Source organism: Physeter macrocephalus, chromosome 4, assembly GCF_002837175.3.
Source record: "Physeter macrocephalus isolate SW-GA chromosome 4, ASM283717v5, whole genome shotgun sequence".
Lineage (NCBI taxonomy): Eukaryota > Metazoa > Chordata > Mammalia > Artiodactyla > Physeteridae > Physeter > Physeter macrocephalus.
Window position 1 is genome coordinate 41,066,729 of NC_041217.1, and position 27,420 is coordinate 41,094,148.

Sequence of the window (27,420 nt, forward strand, 5' to 3'; positions counted from 1 at the left end):
TTTCAGATACACCCCAGTCTTCATACCTCACCTCTTCCAAACCAAGCAATACAAATCCTACAACTTCAGAAACTTGGAAATAAAAGGTTATGATCTCTAATTGTTCTAATGCACTCCCTGTCTATTTGAGGGACCTGCTATAGAATCTTTTAGTCTGACCTTACTTCTAAGAGGTGAGAAGAGGTCAGAAAAGGAGTCCAGACCAGAGTGATCTGGAGGGCAGCCTGCCAGCCTGCCACCCTCCCCCATACCCCGCACCCTCCCCTACTCCTAATACACACATTTACAAACCAGGAGGACAACCTGGTAGAAGATGCCTAATCCTCTGCAGCCCCTCAGAATACTCAGCCTGATGCTGTAGAGAAATTCTTCAGGATGCCGCAGCTGTCAATAGATCAGGAGCTAAGCCCCCCACTGCTCCAAAAAGCTTTTGGGGGGAAAGGATGAGTAAAATGCCCTGTCAGTAGGCGATACAGGGTGGAACCTTTTTACATAAAGGGGACAGAAGGACCTCTGAGGAGGAAAGATAGTGAGTTTGAAACCTATGAGTGTTAAAGTTCCTCTGGGGTGGCAGGAATATGACAGCTACTGATTCAGATAGAGCCTAGGGCCACAACAAGGTGAGATGGGGAGCAAAGTTAGTCTGCGTGTGAGTGACACTGGAGGGTCTCAAACCAGCATTTCTCCCCTCAGGAAGGCATGTGTTATACCTCTTACACGGGCTCACTAGGGAGAGAGGGTCAGGAGCATGTACAGGTGAGAACACGGAGGATGAAGGTGAAAAGGCTTATCCTGAGCTCCGTTCTCAGCATCAGAAAGGGGCTGCCGTGTGGCATGCAGGAGGACTGCCCACACTGGCTATTTAAATGTGAAGGGGCTCTTCCTGAACACGGCACGCAAACACTGGGGGCCCAGCCCCTCTCTAATAAATGGATGACATCCTTGCTTCGAGAAGGTGAACAAAGGAGCACAGGGACCATCAGATAAGGACTTGACTCTCTTATCAATTAATTTTCCAAAAATCACATGTGGCCAAAGTTCCTGCTAATTGTAATCAATCCTGTTCTTGGCAGGTTCCACTGGGATGGAGGTGGTTAAACCCCTCCCTCTCCCAGTCCACCCTCTGCCTCCTCCTTCTGCTATAAATTTTTAGAGCTACTCTGACTTACAAAGGGTTACGCAAGCAGGGTTTTTTTGTTTTTGCTTTTTTTTTTTTTTTTTGCGGTACGCGGGCCTCTCACTGTTGTGGCCTCTCCCGTTGCGGAGCGCAGGCTCCGGACCCGCAGGCCCAGCGGCCATGGCTCATGGGGCCCAGCCGCTCCACGGCATGTGGGATCTTCCCGGTCCGGGGCACGAACCCGTGTCCCCCGCATCGGCAGGCGGACTCTCAACCACTGCACCACCAGGGAAGCCCCCGCCATCGTTTTTTAAACATCATATTCCCTTTCTTTTTAGATGTCATCGGAGAATCCTGGGGAACAAGGAGGTCTGGAGAGAACCTGAGGCAGAACCACAGACTTTTCTCTCCAGTTCACCTTCTTCTCCAAGTCTGGAAGCAGTGGGAAGGGCTATATAGCAGCAAGAAGCCCAGCTGACCCTTAAGTTGAACTCCTTAACCTTTCAAGAGGATGTTGAGGACAGTGCTGATTGAGAGAGAGTGTCCAACTCCCTTCAATCATACTGGCATAGGGATAGGCAGTACCACAGACTTTTCTCTCCAGTTCACCTTCTTCTCCAAGTCTGGAAGCAGTGGGAAGGGCTATATAGCAGCAAGAAGCCCAGCTGACCCTTAAGTTGAACTCCTTAACCTTTCAAGAGGATGTTGAGGACAGTGCTGATTGAGAGCTTAACTGGAAATCAGAAGATTTTACTTTTTTTTTTACTCTCTACCCACTGCCATGTTTGTTTTGAAGGCAGAGATTTTTCATGTGTCTTGTTCACTGCTTTTTCCCCAGTGCCTAGGTGAGCACCTGCATGGAGCGGGCATTCAGCTAATTCTTTTGGTTGAATAACCAGTAGTAGATTCAGAACCAGATTCACCATCTTCCCAAGGTACCCCTCGGGCAAGTCACTTGGCCTTCTTAGTGCTCAGTTTTCTTAGGGCTCAGCTCCTCCCATCTTTATCTGGGGGAAGAATCAGCCCTACCTTTTCACACCATCCTAAGAAAGTGATAAAGGAAAGGGATTATAAATAGAAATAGTGCTGTGAAATCTTAGATGAAAGATGACCAGTGTCCAGTATAGGACACTCAAGTGATGAGAAAAAGCTTAATTTGATCTTAATGAACTTTTAAAATCTAGCCCTTTAAGCAGAAGAGCAATAATTTCCATGTGCCCCTCCCTCTTTCCTTGCCAGGGGGAACCCCCACACCCCCAAAAGAATGGAAAATTCCAAGGCAGCTTCATTAGCAGTAACCATTAGCTAGGTTATGACCATTAGCTATAACCACTAGACAATGCAGCCTTGGATCTCTAGAGAAGTAGGGGCAGCCTGAAGAGATCAAAGAGGAGAGATTCTTCCACTCACATAGACAACCAATGAGAAAAGGTCACTTAAGATGAGAACACATGGGACAAGTAGAAAAGAATGAGGTCTGTCTGCTTCAGGTTGCTCTAGAGACACATATGTAGGTCAAGCACTAAGCTGCTGGCACAAAGTCACAGGGACAGTGCCCATTTGGGACCCTTTCTTAAGCTGGGCTCTCCGTGAAAGTTCTTCTGGAATTCAGAGGCATAGCTGGTGCCAATACTTCTGTCTGAGCTCTTAGAATAAGAGCTCTCTGCAACTGCTGAGCTTGCCTCGCCCCTGCCCTTGTTAGGCAACTGGCAAAGAATAGTATGTAAATGCTCACACAGGTTCAGCCTCAGACACAATGCTCAGATGCCTAGGAGGTACCACCTCTTGTCAGGTCAGGATTAGTCATTCGGCTCAGGGCCTCCTGGGTTAGGTATGTTCTCACTCCCCGTTTCTAGCATTTTACCAGCTTAATGATGATGGGATGGAAGAGCAAACTCTCATCCTTTCCTGCGGGGGCAAGAAATCATACTACTTATATGATCATTAAATCATTTTAATTTTTTTCCTCCTAAAGTTCTGTAACATCTGTTCTACAACTTGCAGTGACATGTAAAAGGACTGTCATATCAATTTTAGGTAGGACCGCTGTGACTCCCATCTTACAGATGAAGACACTGAGGTCCAAAGACATAAAAAGTGATTTGTTCTTTGGCAAGTCAGTGGCCTTGACTGCCTGGTCCTCTTTTTGTTATACCTTACCCCTTCCCTCAAGTCTGGACCTCCCCGTTTTCTGACAAATATAAGTCCTTTAAAAAGTAGGCAGCTTTGGGATACAGAGGATACACATAACCACTTAGAGGAAATGCTGACTCTTACACTTGCTCTTTCTCTTTCAGAATCAACTACATCACAGCACAGGCAATAAGGGTGAAAGAGACCCCCTCCTGTTCCTACACATACCTGAGAAGCAGACCACCCTATATTTCCTGATGACTCAATATGCAGTTAAGCTCCCTAGCAAGTTCTAAACTGAGGAGCTGCCAGAGACAAAAACCTCATGCCTTAAGTCACCAAACCATAAACAATAGTCAGACACTGTTTCCTCCAATTTTGTCAAGAAATCCCTTACTCTTAACTTTCCTGGGGTGCATCCCCAGGCTATGAGGAAAAAGGGTAATTCTCTATGTAGGGAGTAGGGTATTCTGAGAATCTGAAAGGAACCCACCCCCTGAATCTCTCCTGCCAAAGGCTCCTAATGAATCTGGCGTGATGCATGGGAAATGAAGTATGAATGGAAAGAGGAGAAAGGAAACAGGAGGGGCCAGGGGCCTAGGGCTTCAGGCTGGTGCAGCACTGCAGCCAGACCTGCCTGGAATAATAAGTAGCTATGCTCAACTCTGGCTTCAGGGCTGCAGGCAGGGGCTGTTCAGTGGAGCGGACTCTCATGCCCTGCCCTCTTTGCTGGGCTGGGAGCCTCTGCTCAGAAGTGAGTTGGTAGCACTTGGAGATGCTGTGGTTGGAGCGTCAGTGCCAAGAAGGGAAAACCTCGTGCGGGTGGGGAGGGGGGTGGCACAGGAGAAGGCTGGGCCCACCTTAGAATGCACCAAACTGAAATATGAAACCTGCTTCAAGCCCACACTTCCCCGAGAGAAATCACATATGTAAACACACACACATGCGCACACACGTGTGTACTGTATAGGCAGCAGCCTAGTATAGCAGCTGATATGTAGTGGTTGGTCCATACATAGTAGTTATTTATCATTATTCCACATATTGTTTCACTGAATCTTCACTAACAGCCCTATAAGGAGGGCACCAAATTTTATAGCAGGGAAATAGAGATTCAGAGTCTGAATCCAAAGCAACCCTGCCTCAAGTACAAGGACAATCCTGTAAGAAAAATGGAAAAAAAGCTACAGATTTACTTCCTACAGCTTGATCAGAAGGCCCATATAAACCTATCTATCTGTCCCTGGCCCACAACCCCTGAAGCCTCTACAACACATCAGGGCAGGCGTAGGGGTAGAGCTACAGCTTGTGAGGGGCAGACACTCCCCACTCCATCCCCACCCCCACGCATACGTATGCCCCCCGGCCAGAATGCCCTTAGCTCTGGACTGGCATGATTCCAAGTATATCCAGTTCCCACCTAGAGACTGAAGGAGTGGGGCTGAGGGATCCCTCATCTCACACCCAGGCCCTTGCAGCCTGTAGGGACTGGGGAGAGGCACAGAGAGCCCCGGCTCTAGATTCTCTCCCTCCTTTCTCCAGCGGGGGCAGTTCCTCGGCCATTACCTACAGTGTCTTAAGCTTCACTCCTCTTCTCGGCACTGTCATACCTCTTAGAGGGGCTTTTAAGAAAGCTGGCAAGCACCCGAACATGGCAGGCTGCCCAGCACAAAACATCCCTGGTTGGCCATTCTCATCGTGGTTCCAGGTTCTCTTTCCCTCCCCATGCCCCCCCCCCGCCCTGCCCTAATTGCTCCCCTAATGCCTGCTGACTTGCAGAGCAGACCTGCGCACATACCCTCCTTCAGTCTAATCGTGGTTCCAGGTTCTCTTTCCCTCCCCATGCCCCCCCCCCCGCCCTGCCCTAATTGCTCCCCTAATGCCTGCTGACTTGCAGAGCAGACCTGCGCACATACCCTCCTTCAGTCTACTGAGGCCCTTTGGAGGCATATGGGAAGAAGGTCAGAGGCGGAGGATGTTGGCTAAAGTTCAGGTAGTGGGTGGCACCACCTGTCATCAGCAGCAATAGCCATGCTGGTGCCAGGAAGCCAAGCGAGGGCTGAGGCACCAAAACCACGCCTCTGTACTGACTACAGCATGGCACACTGTAGCCTGTGGTTCTGGTCCTGGTCTTGGAACTCGATGCTAATTCTCAGCCAGTCCCTAGGATTTGGGTTCTGGTGGGTACTCCCTTCCTAAAGAGAAAACATCACTTGCTGGTTAGGCGGTGGTATACATGAGGCTCCCTCCCTTCCCCCCGCCCCCCCCAAGTCTGCTACCCTGAGAGTGTCTTGTTCAACTAAGCAGCAGAAATGCAGTGCTAGAATCAAAGCATCTACCTGGAGAAAATGTCTTGCCCTCAACCCCAGGGTCTCAGGGATCCAGAATTTCCCCTCATCCTTGGAGCCACCTCGTACTTGACCGAACTAAGTCTATGCATACCCTGGATCCAGTCATCAAGTGGGTACATCTCCCAAAGAAATTCTCACACAGGTTCAGAAAGGGGCATGTGTAAGGATGTTCACTGGGACATTATTTGTGGTGACAGAGAGCTGAAGGCAACCTGGGGTCCCCTCTCCCAGTGATGGACAGGCAAAATATGTGAGCTAGATAAGAGGGGATATTATGCAACAGTTAGAAAGACAGATCAGATATACACACAACAATATCGCTATCTTAAAAATAGTGCTTAGTGGGGGTAAAAAAGGGGCTTTAACAAAAGTTAAAAACACATGCATCTAAAGCAAAACTATACATTTTAAGGGATGTGTTTAAACAAAAAGATACATATTAACACATTAAATGCTGCTCCTGGGCAAGGAAGGGAAAAGACATGGGATATGGGGAAACAGTGAGCACAGGAAGGGCCTTGCATGGACCAACGATAATATCGGGCCATGAATCCATAGTATGATTGACTCAACAGTCTGTACCTGAGGTCCGAAAAAAATAAAACATACTATGATGCTGAAGCCTGGAGGGGCTGTACTGTCTAAGGTATGCTGTGACAATGAGGACAAAACTTATCAGTTCTGGCCAGATGCCTTCAGAGGGCAGGGAGAAGGTCAGGCCCATAGATAGCACAGCCTTCTCTAAACAATGATACCAAGAATTGACCCAAGGCTGATGACAGTTTCTTCCTGATCATCTGGCCCGTTGATCCGGCCCCTCTCAGAGACTCCAGGAACCATCAAGATGAAGACAGGAAGCTTCACAGCATGGGTTGGGAAACTGAAGCTGGCATGTGCCTAGTGGGGCATTGCCACCCCCCTGCATTCATCCTAATAATAGCATCAACAGATCAAGATGAAAACGGGCAGTCCCTTGAGCCTAGAGCCATAGGGAATATACCCTCTTTTCCAAATATTATGAGTCATACTGGCCCGGGTCACCTCCGTGGCCTCCTGTGACTCAAGGGGTGTTGAGGGAATGTTCACAGCAAGCTAGAGCTAAAAAAAATGTAGAGGATGGAACAGCAACCTCCCCTGCCTTCAGCTGATTAAGGAGGACAAGAGCTGACTTCAGGTGGGAGCAACAGTGCCATCCAGAAGGTCTGTTGTCTAATGAAAGGGGGGCTGGCCAGATTGTGGGAAATGCTCAGGATATGGGTTAGAAGGTGCAGCTGCTCTCACACTGAGGTGCAGCTGCTGGAAACTGGGACGGTTAGAGGCAGACCCTCGGGCAGCAGCATTCCAATAACCCAGTACACACACTCTCCAGGGCAACACAGACTGCCTTTCTTGAGGCTGCGGGGGTTTGCCCACATTTTGGTCCCAAGGGAATCAAGGGGCTTTTTAGCAGCTGGATTGGATCCTGTATTATTTTTAGAAACAAATTTCAGCAGAATCACACCATGCTCGTGGACGGGGTAGGAGGGCCAATCTCCCTTGACTACTGGAGTCAGTCAGGATCTCGCTGCTCCCGGGCCTCAGGCTCTGGGGAAGCCTCGGGGTGAGAGGGAAGTTTGCCTGGCCTCAGACTGAGGAGGCCACATGGCATCTACCAAAAGAGACTGCCGGGGCAGCTGTCCCAGGGGCTCAGCAGGAGAGGAAGCAAAATAACATTCCTGTGGGACCCAGACACTAGCCAGAGTACCACACCCTGGACACCGTGCCTGCCGGCGTCCCCATCGCCTCCCCCAGCTCCACGGCAGTCTTGCCGGGACAGCGTACAGAGTCAGCCCCCCCGTCGCTGCCTCTTCCAGGCTCTCTCAGCCCAGCTACTTCCCGGAATCCCCAGGCGAATGGACAAGGGCTCCATGTGGGGAAGATGGAATTCACCAGGAAAGAGAGCCGGGAGCATTCCCGAGTAGCTGCCGCCTCACGCCCCAAGTTCACTCTTCCTTCTGCACACAGGAGGCGCTAAGTCCGTTCTGGTCTTTAGAAAGTGGGCAGACCATACTCTGTTGCACTTCTGTTGTGCCTTGGAGCAGGGGCCCTGAAACCTGAGTGACCATCAGCACTCCCAGGAGGGCTCCCACAGTTGCCGGTTCAGGAGGTCTGGGGTGGGGCCTGGGAACGCGCATTTATAACACGCTCCCTAACAAGAGGATGCTGATGCTGGCCTGGGTACCACACTGGAGAACGACGCAGAGTTTACAACGTCGTGAGAATCTCCAGCAACACCAGGCTAAAGCACTTTGAGAGCCTCAACTGGGGGCCCAGTCCCGACACTGTCCTCAGATCCAGCCTGACAGGGGAGGCACAGGAGGCTCTTGTCACATCTCGCCTTCCTTTAGTCCTTCCAGAATGTTGATCTCTGCTTCCATTCATCTTGGGGCAGCCCCCTTTCCCAGAGGGACCCATGATCCTCCCAAGGAAAGCTCCTCTCCTGTGAGTCCTTGAGAAAATAGACTTGAGAGGACCTCCCTGAACAGGCTGCAACTGAAGTCAAGATTTATTCAGAAAGTTAAAACAAGATACCTGATGAGGTTCAGAGGAAAACGCAGACCCCTTTCGGGTTCTGGTGCAGCTAAGCACCCTCTGCACTCCTGTTTCCTACTCGGCAGGAGATGAGGGACGGTGTGGTACCCAGGGGCGGGGAAAAACGGACACAAAAGACACCCACCACTCACTTCAGGCTCCCCAAATATTACTGCCCCCCAGCACATCTGAACCCCATGCTGCTTTTGCTCTGTCATTTCCCACGGCCCCCACAGAAGGGCTGGTCTGTGGCCCCTGCAACACCTCTCGGGGGGTGCCTCCCTGCTCTGCTGAGGCCAAGGCCGCGGCACGGGTGCAGCTGATGAGCAAAGGCAGCTGCTGTTTTCCAGTTGGGGCGACAGGCTGCTATAAACACTCGTCGAGGTTGCTATGGCAAAGTGAGTCTGCAGCCTGGCTATGGTGTAGCTATTTATGTGCCTGTAATGGCAGAGTGGTCTGTTTTTTATTATTTTACTTTTAAAGTTTTCCTTTCCCAACCCCCTAAAACAGCTTAAAAAAAAAAAAAAAGTCAGTACAACTTTCTCAGGAACAAAAAGAGTATGGCCAGACTACAGAGCATGTGGTTTGAGCCAGCAAGGGGAACACTGAAGTGAGGAGTAGAGTAAGTAAGTTCCTTTAAAGCAGGGAATGTATGGCTTCTTGCGCCTACATGACTCTGCCTCAGCTCATCAAGGAGAAAGGCCCAAACTCAGGGTTTTCTCACCTCTGCACCATTCACACTGAGAAGAGACAAAGGCGCTTTGTCCTCTTCCTTCCTGTCAAAGGCTGGCTCCAGCCAGCAGCATTCCTCACATCCCCTTACTCCCCACCAGCCCCCACTGGCTGCCTGTATCATCAGGATGAAGATACGGAGACTTCCACCAGGGGTCGTGGGAAGAGAGCCTCAAAGCAAGCCCCACCCCTTACAACCTGGGTGCAGTGCCACCCAGCATGGAGCCTGGTCACTCCTGGCTGGAGGGCTGCAGGAAATGACCTCTGAGGTACCTCTGAAGGGACACATATTTCCACCACTTGTACAGAGAACTTTCATCCAATTCTTACTCCTCAGGGAGCTCTGGGGTGAAGGGATACTCCTGCACAACAAGATTCAAGGTTCTAGTCAGGGTGGTGAGGACCTCTCACCAGCACCAAGGAGTCAGATGCTGAAGGATGACCAAAAGCGAGGTTGATTTATCCTTGGACACATATGTCTCCAGGGCACTAGGCACTTGGGAAAAGATTTTGGTAGAAATAGCGAGTACCTCCTACCTCTGGCTACTGGATGGGGCACTATAGCTTCCTACCTTCTCTACTAGCCCAGTCAAACTTAGAGTAACAAATGAGAACAAAGAAATGGGCCATCAGGCATAGGCAGCTCAAGAGGGGCAAGAGAGTGGAAGATTACCATGTGGTAATCACACACACACATATACACACCCACACACATACACAACTGAGCTGAAAGTGTGTGCTGACCGATAAATATGACAGTCACTAAATGATATCTAAGGAATAGAGAGACACCTTCCAGAAACAGCTGCTTGGAATACAAAAGATGCTGCAGGATTTTTACCATTCTTCTTTCTCCACCTTATTCGAGTTCCTTTTGGATTGTTATACACTTAGTAGGAGAAAAAAACCCCACTGCCGATGGGCATATTAATCAGATTAAAAAATAAAGTTAGGGCAGTGTTAAGAAGAGCAAATCTCACAGACTGTTCAATTCTGTCCATCTCAGATTATAACTGAATGTCTTGCAGATACCACTATGGCTCAGAAAGGCTATCAATGAGAACAGCCCCCAAGGGGAAGAGAGAGGAAGAAGGCGGAAGCTGCTGCCGATTCCACAAGGGAAGCATCCTCTGCTGTCCCAGGAGAGGTCAAAGTCCTAACTGACAGCCGGGTGAGCTGATAAAATCTTGCTGGGAAAATCAGAACTTGGGACACAAATCAGTCTTGGCAGCACCTTGAGGTCAAAAGAGCAGAGCAGGCATGGTTTCTAGGCTTGTCAAACCAACTGTCATCAGCATCCCGTTGTTCCTGTAGGGTAGGAAGGGAGAAGGGAGGAGGTGAGGAAAGGGCCCGATATGGGGCACCGTCCTGGATTGTCGGGAGTAGGCCGATAGCATCATAGACACCAGTGTTTCTGTTCCTAAGTCTCAGGGTATTTACTCAGGCTGAGTGGCCGTTACTTGGGAATACATAAAAGACAAAGAAACAGACGTGTCTCAGAACCCCCAAGGTAGAGTAAGCTTCCAAAAATCATGGTTAGAAAGAGCATCTATTCAAAAGGGCTCAGATTCACAGTGATGGACACAGGGCCCATTGTTGAAAGAAACAACGGGCAGGCAGAGAGGTGACTCAGCCCCAGCTGGTGGCTGTTTATGGAAATCTCACGGGAGAGAAAGAGGAAGGTACTGTTTATTCTTCTGAGTGAGCAGAAAGGTTGTATCACCTCTCTCTCCCAGTGTCTGTTCCAGTGCCCAACCTAACATGTGGAGTTCATGAGTGAACCACCCTTCTCTGCTCCAGTATGCTTTTGTTTCTAAGGGAAGGAGAAAGATGGAAGGCCCAGAAGGGGACCCAATCTGCACAGAGAATCAGTTGTCTGTAAGTCCCAAGAACCACAGCCTCAGCGCAGGCCCCATCTCCCCCTCTTCCCTCTGGGGCTATATAGTGTTGGTGTATTGGAGGCACATCACCCTCGCTCTCCAAGACACAGTCACAGGGCTTTTCTGGTGCAGATAGAAGGGAAACTGTAGGAATCATCCGCTCTCTAGGCAGAAGCAAAGGTAAACTATCAAGAATTCAAGTTCTCCTAACACCCATTTGATTCTAAACTCCCACACACAGCATTTTGAACATCACTGCCATACCTCCAAGGAAAAACCTGGGAGAACTATGATGATGGTGGTTTGGGGGGAGGTCTGTAGGAAGTGGCAAAAAAAGGATGTTTTCTGGATTATTTTTGAAGCACTGAGCTACCAAAAATCATGGGAAAAATACCCAGTACCAATCTCTTTCCGCCTCCTCATTTTTCTCTCTATACCTCATTTCCAGGCCTCTCACTTTGTTTTTTCACATCTCTGTATATCCCTTTCCCCATCTCTCCCTCTCTTCTTGCCTCCTTCCTTCTCTCTCTCTCTTCCTCTCACCTCCTCTATCTATCTATCTATCTATCTATCTATCTATCTATCTATCTATCTATCTCAATCTCAATCTCAAAATCTCTCTCTCTTTTCCACATCTCCAGGGACAACCTAATTGGACAGAATTCCATTCTCCTTACCTGGGTAATTTCTGAAACCAATCAGCCCTGTCAAGTCCACATTGGCTCAAATAGCGAAAGAGTATGGAAGTGCTGAGAGGCAAGCCGGGAACTCATGGGGCTGCCACAGCTAGCGCCAACACAGGGCTGATCCGTGTCATGGGTCATGGATGATGGGCCCAAAGGCACAGAGGATGAGCTCTATGAACCAATCTGCATTCTCCCAAATCTACCTGGAGCTTGCCTGGATAAGTCGAATATGTAGTATCTAACCATGCTTGAAGCAGAGGCAAACACTGAGGACTCAGAAGTGAGAAGGCCTAACAGAGATGGGGGGAGAGGAAGGATATGAGACTATTCCTATGGATTAAAAAGTAAAGTCAGGATTTAGTATGCTCAGCCGAGTTCCCAATCCAGTATAAATAGGAAGTGGCCTGATGGAGGAAGAGGCTGGGAGATCAGCCAGATGTAAAATACACCTTGTGCTACAACTAGACTCGGGCTCCTCTCAGTACTCCCACAGAAGGTGAAAATTCAGAACTGAACATTGATAAACTAGTCCTACCCAACCACAAGCTGCAAGGTGGCTCCACTATTCCACCTGAATTCCACTCTGAGCCTATAAAACTGGGGCTGGGAATAGACAGATGGAGGCAAACGTTCAGCTCCCTGGTGACATGGCCACCTTCTCCTAGCTCTCCCCACCACCGTGCAAGGATTCAAGGATTTGCAGAGGGGACCAGAGGAGAAGTGGCAGAAAGCATCCTAATCCAGCAGAGCCAGAACTCTGTAGGCATCTCACACTATTCACCTAACATTTGCTTCTGCAAAGGTTTGTGGGAGCTCCAGTCTCACAGGCCCTGGCCAGCTGTTCCGAATCGGTTAAGACCTCTATCTCCAGAGAAAATCCTTTCCAGTGTGGGGGGAGGGGTCAGTGCCCTCCCTTCAAGGCTTCAGCCACTAAACCCTCCCATTGCAAGCCTCCAAGTCCAAAGAGAAGCCAAGGACAGGCCAGCCCACTCTCCCCCCTCCCACCTCCAGCGGCCAACTCAAGAAAGAGGACTCCTTCGTGGGGGAAGTCCCTCGGCAGTGAGGCTATGGAAACTTTGCCGTCTAAGGCTGTGGAATTCTTCTACCGGGCTCCTGCAGTTAATCATCACAGCTCCCTGGATTCCCCACTTGGGGCTTTAAAAGGGAGCACCAGAGCAAGAAGTACAAACATGTCAAGAAGAAAAAGAAAAAAAAGTTGGAGTAAGCTAAAAGATAAGCACCTCCGACAGAATTTTCTAAGCAACCGAGTAATTGTGAGAAGGGAAAGGAGAAAAGAGCATAAGAAAAATAAGTGTGGACCAGACACTCCAGAATACGCTTCAGGATTCCCCGCTAATGCTGCCTATATTCATATTCTGGATCTTACAGGGAATGTTGCTCCCATTCCTAACCAACTTGTAAAAGGATTATATAGGGGTTGGTTTGTTTGAAACTTTCTTCTTTTAGCAGCACTGAAAATTCAGAGGCTCCTGTCCCACTTTGGAAAAACGTGTTAAGAGACCTCGCAGCTGTGAGTACAAGGCTTTGGAGCATTAACTTCCAAGGTGGTAGAAGTGGCCTCTTAGGCCAAGTTGCCATGGTTTCCCAGAGAACAAACAGAATATGGCCCTAAAGAGGGGTAAGAGGGTGAACTGCCTTTTTTTTTTCCAATGGGAGTAGTTTCAAGAGCCAAGACAGGAGGGGGATATCGTAAAATGAAAAGAAGTTTAACAGAAGGTTACAGGGGACAGAAAATGGACTTGATAGTCCCCACTCTTCCTGGGGAGGCTAGGGTGAAGGCCTCATTTTTAGGACGATAAGGCGCTATGTAGGGGGTGAAAAAAACCTAGGAATTACATAAGAAGATGAGCAACTTCTCTTCTATATCAAATGCCCAGCCAACCTAACCTAGGAGGCAAAGAGAACAGAGGCTGAAACTGAGTTGCTTTGGGAAAGGCAAGGACCTCCAAAGCCTCTGAGTTTTGCCTGCAAGAGGACAGGTGAGACAGCTATCCCCAGAAGTGATGCGTAGAGGTGCTGTTCCCCAGAACTGAAGTCCACCCCACTGGCCACTCCCTATGCCTGTATCAGCATACTGCCTCCCCAGGCCCCCTGGTCAGGACTCTTTACTCTCGTTCCAAAAGGAGCCAAATGGGGCAAAAGAGTGTCAAGTGCCAAAATGCTACCATGTCTTTCCAGCAGGAGCTGGCAGGTGAATGGGGCCACCTGGCCTAGGAATTCCCTTTCATGCTCATGGGCAGCTCTCCGCATTGTACAAGAACCCCCTGGATGCCTCCTCTAGAGGTGCTGCCAGCTTGACTCATACTGGACAGATGGAAAGGAGACAGACCTGCTCAGGACTCCACTACACCCAGAAGCAGCGATTGCAGCACCTTTGTAGGTTAAGTACCATGTATGCCCTGCTACCTTCTCAAAGCAGAGTGGGGCAAGGGGTTGACTGGCCACAAGCTAGGAGGCAGGCCAGACCTAATCACAATTTCATTATTAGTAACTGCACTCAAGAATAAGTTCCTCGGCTTTTCAGGGAGCAGATCCTCTGCTCTTCCTACCAACTACAGCAAACACCTCACAGAATCTCTGAATCACAGCCCGGTAGGGAACTTTGGGGAAAGCCGGATACAAATCCCCTCATTTTACACTGAAGCCTCTATGAGTCAAACACTGTGCTGGGCACTAGGACAGAAAGACTATACAATCTAGATGGGGGACTTCCCTAGTGGTCCAGTGGTTAAGACTCTGTGCTCCCAATGCAGGGGGCCTGGGTTCAGGGAACTAGATCTTGCATGCTGCAACTAAGAGCCCACATGCCACAACTAAAAGATCCCGCATGCTGCAACGAAGATCCCACGTGCCTCAACTAAGACCCTGCCGCAGCCAAATAAATAAATATTAAAAAAAAAAAATCTAGGGTCTTCCCTGGTGGCGCAGTGGTTAAGAATCCGCCTGCTAATGCTGGGGACACAGGTTTGAGCCCTGGTCGAGGAAGATCCCACACGCCTTGGAGCAACAAAGCCCGTGCGCAACAACTACTGAGCCCATGCTCCTAGAGCCTGTGTTCCGCAACAAGAGAAGCCACTGCAATGAGAAGCCCGCGCACTGCAACGTAGAGTAGCCCCCGCTTGCCGCAACTAGAGAAAGCCCGCGTGCAGCAACGAAGACCCAACGCCGCCAAAAATAAAATAAATTTTTAAAATAATTAATTTAAAAAAATCTAGATGGGAAAGCAGGGGGCAGATGATGCAAAGAAATCTGTCTTAGGTGTCAAATGAAGGGCGGAAATACCTCACTTACCCATTCACCTGTGTGTATCCAACACCTCCAGGGTCTGCTCTGCAGGCCAGCTTGCAGCCATCACGTGACTGCCAGGGAGAGCTCACTCACAGCACCCCCACCCCCCAACTCTGGGCTCAGCCCACAACCTGAGCAAAGCAGAGGTTTCTTACAGCTTTCCAGAGCTGCTACATACAGGTGTGCAGAGTGTGCCCTGAATATGATGAGCCATGGTAAGGAGGGGGTTGGGAGATGAGACATGCTAAGTTTTGCCAGGTAGGCTATGCACCCATGTGCTGCATTCTTCTGAAGGGAACATCTTGCTAACATCTTTATAAAGGTGCCTTACGGGCTGGCAGTTGCACTTAACCGTCAACCTGGCACATTGCCTTGGGTCAGTAGACCCTAAGAAATATCTAAGGAAGAAAACCAGAAGTGAATCCAGTGTGACCAGAGGATACACCAGAAGCAGCCAGCCCCGTGGGCCCAGGCCCTGATGGAGCTCTGCCTGGGGGCCAGATCTGCCCACTGTTGGCCAGGCTCCTGCCCCTCACAGCTCACAGGCTTTCCCTTAACAGTTCTTCCCAAGTAGCACTAGGCTTGCCTTCCCCTCAGCACACTCTCCTCCAAATCCATTCTGCCTAGGTCTTAATTTCCTCATCTGAAAAAAGGAGATAATGAGAGTAACTGGCCTCATATGAAGTTGAGAGGGTTATTACTTCTTTTGTATCCAAAGGCCCATTGCCTTTGGATGAAGATCAGTTGCATTAAGAAGCTTTTGCAGAATGGAGGCAACTAAGGCTGCCCCTTTGTCAGAAGCTCACAGTGCCTCTGGCCACCTTGTTCCTATACCTCCCGGTACTGGGTCCGGATCCTGGCCCTATGTGCCAGGAAGACATTGATACTCCCCATTCACGGACCTCTCCATAATCTCCAACTTTTACAGCTTTATCTTGGGAATCTGTCTGCCTGAGGTTTTCTGTTAAGTGGTGTCAGGAAAGCTAAGGAGAAAGGCAGAGAAGTTCGTTCATGAGAGTCAAAGAAGATTGAGGTAAGAACTCACATCCGGGTACTGCCTCGTAGTTTCAAAGCACTTTGATGTGTGATCTGAAAGCAGCCTTTTAAGATAAACAGGACTGATGATATTCCTTCTACAGATTTTATAACACATGGTCTTAAAGGTGACATGACTCAGTTAAGGCCACGCAACCACAGGAAGAGCCTAGAAGCTAAGACATACTACATGCTACAAGTTCCTATAAAGAAAGTGGAGAGAAACAGGAATAAGAGATAAGAGAGCAGCCTAGATAAAACAGTCAGATGATTTTAGGCCCAACCCAGGATGCTGAAGCTGGGAGATTCCTGTCCTGATGAGCTCAGAGGATTAGTATAGGTTCTCCCACTTCCCCTGAGAAGTAACTGTGAGACACGCTGAGGGTATGTGTGATGACGGGTGTGTGTCATCATCTTAGCCACGGACACCTTGAGGCTACAGATTGTGGTCCACATAAAGGCTATGCAGCTCTGGTGCATTGAGGGGGTGTGAAAGGGAGAGAAGCAGAGAAGGGAGAACAAAAAAGGGTGGAGGAAGATTCAGAGTAAGGAAGAGAACCCTTCCCTTAAGGGAACTCCCAGATACAGAAGTCTAAATAAAGAAGACAGGACACGTCTCTATTAATAAACCCTACGATTATAGTATAGCACACACAGAAATACTGACGTGCCAAGCAGGACACCAGAAATGACAGAGATTGATGAGAAGAAATATACAAAACAAAAACCTACAAACAAAAACTTAAAAATATAAACAGGAAAACCAAAGTTGCTCTAGAGTCTCTAGACCCTTTGCCTACAGCACTGAAAACAGAGCATCCCTGGGGCAGCAGTAGGCTCTGTCCCCAGGAAGGCAGGCAAAGGCAAGCCTGTAGCCCCGGATAATCCCTTCTCTCCTTTGCCACTAGCACTTCTGGGTTCAAGTGACGTCAGCACATTATGTACCTGTTGGGAAGAGACCTCTGGAAGGGTGAAACCCCAGAAGAGGCTTCAGAGCAGAGTTTACAAACAGCACACTTGGCTGCACCCTCTCCCAGCATCTGGGACAGTGACACCCCTCCGTGTTCTGCTGCAAGAGGCTGTTCTCTCCATATTATTGCAAATTATGATATGCCCAAAGAAGTTCGATTAAAGAAAAGAGAGCAGGGACTTCCCTGGTGGCACAGTGGTTAAGAATCCACCTGCCAATGCAGGGGACACGGGTTTGAGCCCTGCTCCGGGAAGATCCCACATGGCGCGGAGCAACTAAGCCTGCGTGCCACAGCTACTGAAGCCCGCGTACCTAGAGCCAGTGCTCCACAACAAGAGAAGCCACCGCAATGAGAAGCCCGTGCACTGAAACGAAGAGTAGCCCCCATTTGCTGCAACTAGAGAAAGCCCGCGTGCAGCAACGAAGACCCAATGCAGCCAAAAACAAACAAATAAATAAATACATTTTTTAAAAAAGAGAGCATTCATCAACAGATGAATGGATAAACAAAATGTTGTATATCCATACAATGAAATATTATTCAGCCTTTAAAAGGAATGAAATTCTGATACATGCTACAACATGGATGAAGCTTGAAAAAAATTATGCTAAGTAAAAGAAGCCAGAAACAAAAGGACAAGTATTGTACAGTTGCACTTATGTGAAGTGCCTACTCTGGACACAAATTCATAGAGACAGGAAGTAGCATAGAGGTTGCCCAGGCTTGAGGGGGAAAAGTGTACGGGCGTTACTGTTTAATGGGTACAGATTTTATTTGGGGTGATGAACAAGTTCTTGAAATGGATAGCAGTGATGGTAGCACAACAATGTGAATGTAATTAATGCCACTAAATTGTATACTTAAAAATGGTTAAAAAGGATACAATTTATGTTCTGTGTATTTTACCACAATAAAATTTTTTTTTTTAAAAAAGAAGACAGGAAAGCAAATGGAATACCGCTGGTACCAACAGGTGAGAAGGGAAGAACAGAGTCTAGTCCAGGACTGTGGAATCCAGCTGCTGCTGTCACCAGGAGCTCAGCCCCATCTTGGTAGTGGAGGTGGAGGCCCAGTGGCGCAGAGGTCAGTTATCGCAGACTTGCCCAGAGCTGAGAGCCCGTGGAGGGCCTAGCACAACATCAAACAACTCAACAGGGGACCTGGCAAGGCTGAGTGGCAAGGCCAGGGGGAGAGGAAGCAGGCTGGGGCTTGCTTTCTTTCCTTTTTTTAAAATATAAATTTATTTATTTATGGCTGCGTTGGGTCTTCGTTGCTGTGCGCGGGCTTTCTCTAGTCGCGGCGAGCGGGGCCTGCTCTTCATCGCGGTGCGGGGCTTCTCATTGTGATGGCTTCTCTTGTTGCGGAGCACGGGCTCTAGGCGCGTAGGCTTCAGTAGTTGTGGCACGTGGGCTTCAGTAGTTGTAGTTCGTGGGCTCTAGAGTGCAGGCTCAGTAGTTGTGGCGCACAGGCTTAGTTGCTCTGTGGCATGTGGGATCTTCCCAGACCAGGGCTCAAACCTGTGTTCCCTGCATTGGCAGGCGGATTCTTAACCACTGTGCCACCAGGGAAGTCCAGACTGGGGCTTTCTGAATACCATGCTCTGTGTGTATGTGGTGTGTGTGTGTGGTGGGGGGGTGGGGGTGGGGGCGGGGATGTAGAAGGATTGAGGGCAATGTATAAATCATCTTTTAAAGGAGCAGAGAAAAAAGTCAGCTTTCATCTACTCACTCTCCCAAAGTCACTCCATCATCAGCTCAGAGCACATAGGCATCTGCTTAGAACAGGTACAGCTAAGGCCTTCCTGACCCTGATGGAAATACAGGGTGTCCAATCTTTCTAAGGACCTCATATATGATCTCATTGGATCCAACAAACTAAGTGGATACTACCACCCTTATTTTACAGAGAAGAAAACTAGTTAAATACCTTGTCTAGGGTCACACAGTAAAGCAGAGCCAGAATCCAAACCCGAGTTTGGCAAAGGCCACACTTTTCCCACATTATTGCCTTGAAGGTGCTTTCCAGACATGAGGGTTCTTTTTCTCAGGGACCAGTCACCTTTTAAGGTATAGGGCAGTGATCAAGAGCGCAGGCTCTGTGGGCAGGTGGGCCCAAATCCCAGATCCACCACCACTACCTGTTTGACCTTGGGAAAGTTAGTTAATGTCTCTGTTCTTCCATTTTGGCATTGATAAAATGGGGATGATAATAGTAACCCCATTTAAAATATTTCACAAGATTTTGAGATAATTGAATAATCCATGTAAAAGCACACAGTGCTGCCACACAGTAAGCACTCAAATATAATTATTGTGGTTATTCTTTAACACTATCAATCAGCCCATTTCAACTGTTGGGTCTGGAGTCACTAGAGACCTGCTCACCATCAGAAGGTGAGTGGAGAAGCACTGCAGTATTTCCCTTGCTTCTGCTTAAGGAAGAAATGAACACCTTAAGGTCATCCAGACTAATCTCTTTTCCAGTGTTAGAAACCATTCTCTTCTTACTGCTCCCTAAAGCTCTTACTCTCTCTTATATTAAACTGGGATCTAATTTGTGATCTCCGCCATCAAAGTGATTGGCATGCAGTCTCACAATTTTACAACCACCTTTTTTAATAGCTTTTTTTTTTTAATCCCCTTTCAACAGTTGAAGAAGTTGAGGCCCAAAGTCCTATAGTTAACTAAAGTCCTATAGTGGTCAAGCCCGGCCATGAACCCAGGTCTGCCTGGATCCAAAGCTCCTACTCTCAGCTATTATATGGATACTTCTGCATCAGAGAAGAGAGGGAAAGTCTACTACATGGTAGAGCGGAAAGTAGGTGTGGTTGAATTCCAAATACCTGGATTGGAATCCAAGCTCTGTGACTCTGCACAAGTTCCCTACCAACAGCATCTATCATTTAGTGAGCACTAAGCATTTAATGAGCATTGTCATGTGTCAATCACTGTTTGACTTATTTTCACAGATAAGAAAATTGAGGGGCATTTATGCTCAAAACCACAAAGCTCCTAAGTAGAAGAGCCGCCGAGTTTCATTCTCATGCTGCCTGATGCTTTTCTTTTTATTGTGTTTCTCAGAGCCTCAGTTTGTTCATCTTTAGATAGGAATCAATATTCACTCCCATTTAATTCATTCTTCAATAAATGAGTGCTTACTAAGTTCCAGATCTTGTTTTAAGCACAGACATATAGTAATAATAGAAACTGTACATTTTAATGCCGACTTTGTGCCTGGTACTCTTTTGTATATTACATGAAATTATGAGGATTAATGATTCAAAATGACTAACATGACATCTACTCAATAAATGGTAACAGTTATTATTTTCTTCTATATCATAGCCTTAACCTTTTTAAACTGTCACATTTCCTATTGTCTTCATTCTTTTCTTTCTTTCCATTTTCTTCCCCTCCACTAGTTTGGAAGTTATATTATTCCTAATTTTTTAGTGTTAGCCTAGAAATCTTAAGAATCCTAGAATGTATATTTAACTTAAAAACTTCTGATAATCAATACCTTTAACCTCTTCCCAAACAATACTCGGAACTTAGAACACTTAAACTCTACTTATCTTCCAATTTATATGCTATTGTTACTGGCAATTTTAATTACAGCTTCACTTTATTGCTATAAATTAGACACTGTTATTTTTATTTTCTTTGTGAGTAATATTTAGATTTAGCACCATGTTTACAATTTTCTTTGCTTATCATTTTTCCTTGTACCTTCCTTGTGGGTAATTTTTCTTCTTCTTGAACTGTTTCCCTTAGAAGTTGCTTTTGTGGAAGGCCTATTGGTAGAAACCTGGTTTTGTTTGTCTACAAAGGGCCTTATTTTGCCCTCATTCTTGGAAGATTTTCACTGATGACAGAATATTGTGTTAGCAGTTTTTTGCTTCAGAACTTTGAAGATATTATTCCACCATCTTCTCGCTTTTACTGTTGAGGTTGAAAAATCTGTTGTAAGTCTAATTGTCATTCCTTTGAAGATAATTTATCTTTTGGGTTACTTTAAAATTATCTCTGGTGTTTTGTAGTTTCATTATTGTGTGTCTAATGGTGAATTTTATTTATCCGTCTTGGGATTCATTAGGCCTCACAAATATAATGATTATACTTCATCAATTCTTTTTTTTTTTTTTTTTTTTTACTTCATCAATTCTTGACCACTGCTGCTTTAAACATTGTCATACTCCTATTTTCTCTATCATTTCATTATGGAGCATTAATTAAGTGTATATCGGGATCTTTTTACTCTATTCCTGGGGTGGGGAAACTATACAACCTGGGCCAAATCTGGCTTGCTGCCTGTTTTTGTAAATAAAGCTTTATTGGCACACAGCCACATCCATTCATTTATATATTGTCTGTGACTGATTTCATGTTACAACAGCAGAGTTGAGTAGTTATGACAGGGACCATATGGGCCACAAAACCTAAAATATTTACTATGTGGCCAATCTCTGATCTATTTTCTATGCCTCTATACCTCTTCCACATTTCCCATCTTCATCTCTTCCATCTTCCATTGTCTATAATTACTCAGAAATATCTTACAACTCGTTAATTTTATCTTTAGCTGCAAAATACTACTTTAAGCTATTCATTGACATTTTAATTTCTTTAATTGTATTTTTTTCATTTTTAGAAGTTCTCTCTGGATATCTGCCTGGTCAATTGAGTTTCCTGCCCCTGCATCATTCTTTCAATATCCTCCTATTTCTTTTAACATATTAAATATATTTAAAATTTTTCTATATCCAATAACTCCAATGTCTGCAATTTTTGTGGGTCTGATCTGTGAAGTGTTATTTCTGCTGTTCAACTTCATTGGTAATCAGAGAAATGCCAATCAAGACCACTAAGAGACACTATTTACACCATTCAGTGGGCAAAAATTTGAAAGTCTGATGATACCAGGCACTTGAGAGGACATGGACCAACAGCATCTCTTACACTTTACTGGTAGAGGCAGAAGCACTACAAACATATTGGGAACAATCTGTCATTATCTTATAAAGCTGAATGTTCACATACTAAGGCCTAGCAATTCCCTTCTGAGACTGATACCTAGGAGTGACTTGCAGAGAAAAACATGAACAGGAAAGTTTGTGGTAGTACTGTTCATTATGGTGAAAAAGGGTGATAGCTTCACTAATGGAATATTACATAACAGTGAAAATGAATGAACTGCAGCTACACTCAACAGGGACGAATCTTAGTATGATAATATTGAATGAAAATAAGCAAGCCCCAGAAGACTGTACACAGTATATATTTTTAATAAAGAATATGAAGTAAGATTAAATAATATAATTATTTAGGCATACATATGTTTATCCAAAGAATGGTAAACACAAAATTCTGGATAGTGCTTGGGATGGGTGATGAGGTAGGGGATAGCATAGAAAGGGCTTACAGGTGGATGCAAAATATGAGAGTGATCTCATTTGGGGATTGGGTGGTGAGTTTAGGTGTCTTTAACAGGTTATTAAAATACATTAATAACCTATATAAATAAGTAGCAAAAGAGAGACATGCATAAACCAGTGAAGAATAAGTATCATGAACCATCCATTTTTGTGCACCAGAGAAATAAAAGGAAGAAAAAGATAGAGCTAGAGATCAGAGACAGAAGAAAGAAAAATGTTTCCAGTATTTCCGCCAGCAACATTTTTTTAATCTGCATGATCAAAGTCATGGATCTACCAAAAGTTAAGTTAGCAAGACTCTTTTAGATAAGACTTTGTTGTCGATTTTACGGTCTAAAGTTGCCATTTAACAACACAGTCAAAATACTGCATTTGACCATGTTAGCTAGTAACGTATCAACCAATTTAGAAATTCTGATTTTGGGCGTGGTGGGGTGGAGGGGGGGCGGGGGGTGGGGCGGGCGCGGTGTCGGGTGGAGGTGGGAGTAAAGGGAAGCAGGGCAGAGGGCTTATGTGCATTATTCCTCTAGAGACCAGAGAGCCAGAAGGCGGGAGGGGCACAGAAGGAAGGTGGGAGGGAGAAGTCGGCAGTGACCTGGTCCCCCAGTTTGGGTGGGGAGACGTGGAAGAGAGGCATTTCATTTCACAATGGAGGGAGACAGCAACTAGGGGCAGAGGCCTAAGCGCCAGTCTCCTCTTGAATCTAAAGTAAAATAGCTCGGGGAGAACCCCCACCCCTTCCCGCCGAGACTTCCTGGGTCCTCTTGCTGCCACCAACCCCACCCAGACAGGGAGCTCTATGCAGGCTCTGGGCGCGGGAGGCCAGCGATGAGCTCCCGAGCCTCCCGCCAGCACGAAATCCCCGGCCCAGCCTCCACACGCTGCCGCGCCGGCCTCTGTACGGTAGGCGGGCGGAGCCCCAGGGTAGCAGCTGGGCCGCCGTAGCTCCCCGGGCCTCCCCTTCCGCTCGCTGGGCTGGTCTAGCCCTCGCCCTCGCCCTGGCCCGGGGCGGCCGGGTTCCGACGTGTCGCAGCTCGGCTCCCAACGCGCCCGGGCCCGGCCACGGCAGCAGCTGGGGCAGCAAATGCCTCGGCCCTTTCCAAGTCTGGCTCTGCACCAAAGCCCGGGAGAAGGCGGGCGCCTCCACCCCTCCGCCCGCGATTGCTCAGAGGAGGCAGTGACTCACAGCGCCGTCAGGCCGGGCAGCCCCAGATCCTCCCCCAGGACTCTTGTCCTCCCCGTGCCACACCCCGGGGAGGAATCTCCACCTTTCAGCCTTGGGAACCCTTCCAGGTCTCACCCCGCCCTTCACCTAGCTGCCCTAAACACTCGAGAGCTCAACCCTGCGGTTTCAATGGCTCAGCCGGCTGCTCAGCACAGTTTCCTCCAGAGAGCCCAGTCCCGGCTCTGCTGTGACCTCTGGGCGCAGGGCCGAGCTCCCCACTCTGGCCAGCACGCCCGCTTCACGAATGTTGATTATGAGCGGCTGCATGATGTCAGAGGACAGGGACAAATACTGGGCTGATTCTAGATGTTAGCATCCCAGAGGAAGGGAAGGCTGTGGCAAATCTGAGAGCCTTTGACACAGGACACTATGGTGTGTATGCAGAGTGCATGATCTCTTCAGTCCTCACTTCTCCGCGCTGGGATGAGGCAGAGGTAAAACCGGAGGGCACCCCACACATGTGGGGAACCTGAGCCCTAGAGCAGAGTGTGACCTGGTCAGGGTACAAGTGGGGACTGTGTGGATTCCCTGCACTCAATTTTTCTCGTCTGTAAAATTGAGGGAGTTGAGTGATAGCCCCTTCCAATTCTGATATAATAGGATTCTAGGATTTGTAATCTTAAACACTGGTTCATCTTGACATCCTCAGGAACACCTCTGAAGCTCTAACAGTGTACTTTCACACATGTATAGTGCTTTTAACTTCTCAGAACACTTCTATTTAGATTCTACACTCTCCCCCTAGATTATAACAATTCTCACGGTTAGAAACAAATGACAAATGAGGAAACTGAGGTTCAGAGGTTAAGGGGTTTGCTCAAGGTCACGCTGTTAGCTAGTGGCATGGTCAAGAGTGGAGCTCCATTAAGGGGCTCTTTTTAGTGCCTCTAGAGTTCCAGCTTTTTTACCTACTTTGAGCAAACCATTCACACTTGCTGGGTCTCACCTTCCATCTGCAGCATGGAGAGAACCCACCCTACCTAAGAAAGAGGGCTCAAATTTTAGATGAGCTAGAGAAAAGGCCTTCCAAACCTCAGAGGAGTCACATGAGTGAGGAGGGGCTTCCCTACTCAAGAATCTTCGTTGTACAAAGTACTTTTACATCCATTGTCTCATATGATTCTTGTAATGATCCCTAAGGTATTCAGAATTATATTATCTGATATTTTAAGGAGAATGAAAAGGCTGAAGTTTTGCAGTTGGGTGACACCTGCAATGATAACACCCAGTCTGTTATCTTCCTGTGTTATGGCAGGAGGTTCTGGAGTAACTAGTATAATAACAAAGATTCCTCTATTTCATAATGGAAACCAAAGCATCTCCCTCCATCTTCCTCATCTATCTCCCTAAGATGGCCTAGGAAGGAGGAAGGTACAGGGATGAAACCTCCCTAGGAAGGAGGAAAGTGCAAAGGGGAACCCTCCCTGTGGGCCAGGGGACAAAGTGTTCCACCAAGAGTCACATAGGGAGGTGGCACCAGCTCGTGGATGAACCCAAGACTTCATGTCCCAGCCCTCGAGCCTGCACTGAACAAGTGCCAACATTCTTCAGATAAGCCTATATCCATCATGGTGGTCACCAAGACTCTTTGTCACTCTCAAATGTATACTTGCTGGTTCATGCAACCTCTAAGAGGCTGACATCTTAGGCTTTCATTCCAAAGCATCCTAACTGTTGAGGGGTGTTGAGCTGCCTACCAAAAGCACAGGGACTTTCTATCTCCATCATATGCACTTGACCTTGTCTTTGTCCCTAGCCCTACGTTTGCTAATTTTGGTGGTGGTGACAGCCTCTTGCTCTTCCTAACTCCTTTCTCTCTGCCCCTCCCTGATCTAGTCCTCGATGATTATTTAAAAGACAAAAACAAAAACAAAAAACCCCATTTCTTTTCTTTAAAAATATAGCCCAAGATGAGACCTCCCTGGTGGCACAGTGGTTAAGAATCCGCCTGCCAATGCAGGGGACACAGGTTGGATCCCTTGTCCAGGAAGCTCCCACATGCCATGGAGCAACTAAGCCCTTGCACCACAACTACTGAGTCTGTGCTCTAGAGCCCGTGAGCCACAACTACTGAGCCCTCGTGCCACAACTACTGAAGCCTGCACACCCTAGAGCCCACGTGCCACAACTACTGAGCCCACATGCCACAACCACTGAGCCCGCGTGCCTAGAGCCCATGCTCCGCAACAAGAGAAGCTACCACAATGAGAAGCCCGCGCACCGCAACTAGAGAAAGCCCGTGCACAGCAATGAAGAGCCAACACGGCCAAAAATAAATAAAATTTTAAAAAATAATTGAAAAAATAATAATTAAAAAAATATACAGCTCAAGATAAAATATACTCGGCCTCTTTCACACATACCCATTTAAGAGAAAGAAGGCAGGAAAGCCATGTGGTTCTTTCCAACCAGGGGCTAGTGTGAGAGCAGGAGGAGCCAGCCTCTCTGCCATTAATGAGTAACTCCACTCACAGGTTTATACGGAGCTTGATTTAGGGTGTTCCACATCTTCTTCCAGAGAGCCTGGCCCTTAATGGAGCCTGTGTAAAAGCCACTTTACATTTTTAACTCTCACTTCAAACACAAGTTGGCCTGGACCCTCATGTGGGATCCAGACACACAAGAGGGAAAGAATTTTCAAAGGCAGTTCAAGAATTCCAAGCTTTCTCCCCTCTCTGATCTCTTCATCCCAGGTTCAGACCCCTGTGCCCCACCCAGGTTGGCTCCAGACTGTCAACTTTCAAGTCAAAGGGTGCAGGCAACAGTATCTTTATTTCCCTTCCAAAATCACATCAACCTTTCGCCTCAGGTTGCCTGCTATTATTTGATTCCATGGACCATATTTTTAACTGACTTGTGGCCAGTTTCTTAGGATGTAGGAAAATGCTCATGACTTAGTATTGGGTAAGAAAAAATTTGAATCAGAAACTTGATATTCAATGTAGTCCCAATTTTGTTTTAAAAAATGTTTAGAGTCACCTACATATATAAAAGAATAAAAGAGAATACACCAAAATGTTAACAATTATCTCTGGACTTATGCAAGTCTTACTTATCCCTTAAGAAAAGCATGCAAACCAGAAAGTACGAAAACCAGATTCTGTGAGTGGGTATGCAGGGGATGTTCTGCCTGCTTAGGGTAAGAGAGAGGCAGAGTTGCCTAGGGCTTAGACAGGATAACTAAGGAACTGAGTGAGAAACAGCCCTGACTTACACTGGGGCACAAGTTAGCTTCCAGTTAGACAAGGGACTTTGGGATTGGCCAGCCTTGGGGAGCTCTGAAGTACAGCTGTTTACAGTGGGATTGGCCAGCCTTGGGGAGCTCTGAAGTACAGCTGTTTACAGCAACAGGTGCATGAGATAAGCTGAGTGAATTAACAGGTGAACGTGCACTTCACCAATCTGAATACAGCTGGGATCCTGGGTCGCCTCATGTTGTATTTATTCCAACGGTCTGACCTGTTTTGTGCCCAAAACACTAGTGGACGTTGGACAACAGAAAGAAGTGAAAAGGGAATTGCCACCATTGCCACGGTTCTAAGGTGGAGTCCCAGCCCTCCTCCCCACCCTGTAGTGGCCATGTAAAGTTATACAGAGGTAGCCCCAGGGAGCCTCACAATCTCCCAGCAGGGGTCCGAGGAAAAGGAAACAGGTGAAGTGGGGACAGCTTCCTCAGACAGGCTTAACAATTCTTGGAGGCCAAGTCCCTAAGCAAAGTCTCCTGGGGCACTGGCTACTGTTTCTTTTCACAACCCAGTCACCAACCTCCCAGGAAGATCCCCCAGTCTCTGCCACCAAGCCCAGCTGAGCTGTTACCCCCTCCTAGGTGCCCTTGCCTCCACCCTTAGAAGTTTTGCTTTCCCCATTCTAGGTTTGCAAATTCAAATGCCTACACAGACCAGGCAGGCACAGAAATGAGTGAAGCAGGCTGAGCATTAGGCAGCAGGCAGCAGGGAGAGGAGGAGTCTGTGGCAAA

The 27,420-nt window shown here is 47.4% G+C and overlaps 1 protein-coding gene across 6 annotated transcripts in view; it reads right to left on the bottom strand.

The window, feature by feature from the left end:
- Positions 1 to 27,420, bottom strand: part of ATP2B4 (ATPase plasma membrane Ca2+ transporting 4) — a 90,924-nt gene that overhangs the window by 47,609 nt on the left and 15,895 nt on the right. The window contains exon 1 of one of the 6 annotated variants that reach the window (XM_007111023.4): positions 14,783 to 14,828. The exons of the other annotated variants lie outside the window; for them this stretch is intronic. The gene's annotated coding sequence lies outside the window, so the exon portion shown is untranslated. Of the gene's footprint in view, positions 1 to 14,782; positions 14,829 to 27,420 lie in introns of those variants that run through there. 6 annotated transcript variants of the gene reach the window in all.